Source organism: Egretta garzetta, unplaced genomic scaffold, assembly GCF_000687185.1.
Source record: "Egretta garzetta isolate BGI_Z169 unplaced genomic scaffold, ASM68718v1 scaffold158, whole genome shotgun sequence".
NCBI lineage: Eukaryota > Metazoa > Chordata > Aves > Pelecaniformes > Ardeidae > Egretta > Egretta garzetta.
Window position 1 is genome coordinate 903529 of NW_009260430.1, and position 3487 is coordinate 907015.

A 3487-nucleotide genomic window follows, 5' to 3' on the forward strand; every position below is an offset into this window, starting at 1 on the left:
ACAAGCTTTTTAGCAGGGCCAGCTGGGACAGGACAAGGGGGGATGGTTTTAAACTGAAGCAGGGTAGGTTTAGACTGGATCTAAGGAAGAAATTGTTTACACTGAGGGTGGTGAAAGCCTGGCAGGGATTGCCCAGAGAGGGGGTGGAGGCCCCATCCCTGGGAACATTCCAGGCCAGGTTGGACGGGGCTGTGAGCAACCTGATGTGGTTCAAGGTGTCCCTGCTCCCTGCAGGGGGGTTGGACTAGATGACCTCTAGGGGTCCCTTCCAACCAAAAAAATTCTATGATTCTGTACCCAGGTGCACATAATGCTTTGGCTGGCTCTGGATCCCACCTACGCATCCTGGTGCTACTGACTCGTCCTCCAGCCCATGTTAGGGTTACCAGGTATCTTGCTCTTATCCCAGTCTTAAAACCGTCTCTGCTGATGACCCGAATTACACTTTCCTGACATTCCCATTAGAAAAGGACTTCTGCTGTCCAAAGGAAATGCTGATAGAGAATGCACTGATGCCTGTGGAGGTCTTTCTCCTGGCTTCAGAAGACTTTAGATCAGTCCTTAGGAAGCCGTTAGGAATGGGAGGTAGAGACATAGCATTTGCTACACGTTGTCATCTTGGAGTTGGAGAAGCAATTTAAGAGTACCCTAGGGAATGTCAGAGCTCTGTGATTTCCCAACCACTTTGTACCTACCTGTAAGTCCTAGGCCCTGGAGGTCCTTTAGCACACTAGAGATGCAAAGAATTAGGGAGGAAAAAAACCCTCCTTTTTTCTAATCTTCCTTCACTGGCTAGTTTTCAGATTTGCCAAGGTGTATCGGTTTGGCTGGATGGTGTGGAGGCAAAGCTGACCTTTCATTCACACAAAACCAGTGCATTTATTAACTACTAATGTCATCTTGATTGAGGGACAGTTTGTTAACTCACATGCTTCAAATCAGGTATCTGTGCGCTTTATATTTTAGGGACTGGATACCTGTGAAGGAAAATTTGATGTCTTTAATTTATATTTGCCAAACTTACCATACGTCAGAGCTAAGTCCCAAGTATTTCAGAACACAGCTCTTTTCCCAGCTCTCTTTGCTGCTAAGAGATATCAAAGCCTAAACAGATAGGGGGGGTGTGCAGCAACTTCAGAGACACTAAATTAGGCCCTAGGTTCACTAGCAGTCCTAAGATAGGAATTATTCAATCACATTATGTTTCTGACTTTCAGAAGTTTTTCTTTTTTTATCCACCATTAGAAGTGGATGAAAGTTCATTTGGAATCCATGCACATCTTACCATATAATAGAGTACAATGTTCTTCAAGAAAATAATAAGAATAAAAAAAAATCCTTTTTGCTTTAACAATGGGAAATTTGGGGCTCAGGTGAACTGTAATAGGTCCTATTAACATTGCACACCGGAATTCTGAATTGCTCACAGATGATAATAAATATTTACAAGACTAAAAGGATGGCTTTATTCCCAATGTTTTATTTCCCCTCCCTGGAAGCTATTACCTGAAGTGCTCTCTATTTTTGGTGATGTTAAACATAATCACCACAATTTTTCATTTGAATGAGTAAGTCTCCACTAGAAAATATTTACAATTGTGGTAAGTTTAGACAAGAACTTGCATCTACCAATGTTTTGTTTGGTGCTTTTAAAGGAAAAGTCACGTGAGCTTAGAAGAATCACCCGACCTTGGTCAGAAGACAAAATCACCCAGCTCTGTTGACTGCAAGAACCTTCCACCCAATCTGCTTATCAGCTCTGCTTCTCAGAAATTCCCGTTTAGCCTGGCCTTTTTTCACGCTGTCATTTTTTCTCTGTCTGATTCTGCTGTCCTCCCTTTTATTTCTTCACCTGAAGACCAAACGCTCAATAGCCAAAGAAGAGAAAGACCTGAAATGAGAGGTGGAAAAAATGGTTGCAGCAAATTTAAAATGCTGGGTCATTCACTGCCTTTGTTAAATGAACCCCTTTAAACTAGTCTTGTGGGGTTTTTTTTAATAGGATGGATTTTTCATCAGTGAAAGTGATAGAAACACAGATGCGGAGTTAGCCCTGGGTCTGACATGACTGCTGTCCTTTACAGCTGCCAAACTTTCATCCTCAGGGGCGATTTTGATGGTATGCTCATTTTCAGAAGCTCTGCTTTTGCACAAGCCAACATTTAATCTGCTGCTGCCTTTCTGGCTGTGTCCAGCTGCAATGATCTGTGGTGGCTTTCGAACACGAGCACAACACGAAAAGGGGCAGTTTCTCCCCATTTTATGTATAGCAGTTTCTAAAGCTGTTTTAGAGAGGCTTGCTACTACCTTCATCTAATTTCTCTCCATTGAAGGGGGGTCTGATTGATTCCGTCTGAATATTCTCCATGATCAAAGGTAGAATGAAATAGGAATCTTTCCACCCTTAGGAAATAGCTTCACATAAAAGGTGTGTAGCTGTTTATGTGCCCTCGTGCGGAAGCATAACTTATCTTCAACACCGGTGGGGAGGCTGGGGGAGAGCTGATGCATTTTCCTCTGTATCTACAGCCTGGTCTGGAAGAGGAACCCAAGAACGTAATAAACTGCATTCACCACTTTGAATTTTTTAAGTTCTTTTTCTTGGATCGACTTAGTTGAGTTGTTAAGAAAAATAATCTTATCTTGTTTTCCACTTCATCTCTTATTGCTGCAATTCATACCTGTATATTACCTTTCCTCTGGGCCCTGATGGGATTGTTTCTAATTTGTTCAAATTCAGAACGGTTTCTACTTGCTCTCACCATGAGCAAGGCAGGCTCATGCAAAACTCTGCTCTCCTGATCAGTTTTATTAGCTAGGATTGCTGATCAGGTGTCTTTATGCTTGTCTTCCAGACCAATTTACAGAATGAATTCTGACAATGGCTGTTTGGAGCTCCCAGTTCTAATACAGGTAATATTCAGATTCATAATAGGAGGTTTGTTGACAAACATATTTCCAGAAAATGAGAATCACAGACTGCCTGGAACAATGAATGCACAGCCTGCACCGCTCCCTTTGCTCTTCAGCTGCGAGCAGACAATTAAACGTGATGATGATTGCTTGTTTTATGACACTGGACCAAATCTACTAAGTTCAGTCGCTGGAATTACGCCTGATTCACATGGTCATGCCACGTAGCTCCTTGTTTTCACAGAATCACAGAATCGTAAGGGTTGGAAGGGACCTCAGGAGATCATCTAGTCCAACCCCCCTGCTAAAGCAGGCTCACCTAGAGCATGCTACACAGGACTTCATCCAGGCGGGCTTTGAATATCTCCAGAGAAGGAGACTCCACAACCTCCCTGGGCAGCCTGTTCCAGTGCTCTGCCACCCTCAGAGTGAAGAAGTTCTTCCTCATATTCAACTGAACCCTCTCGTGTTTCAGTTTGCATCCATTGCCCCTAGTCCTGTCGCTGGACACCACTGCAAACAGACTGCTTCCGTCCTCTTGACTTCCGCCCTTAAGATATTTGTATGCGTTGAT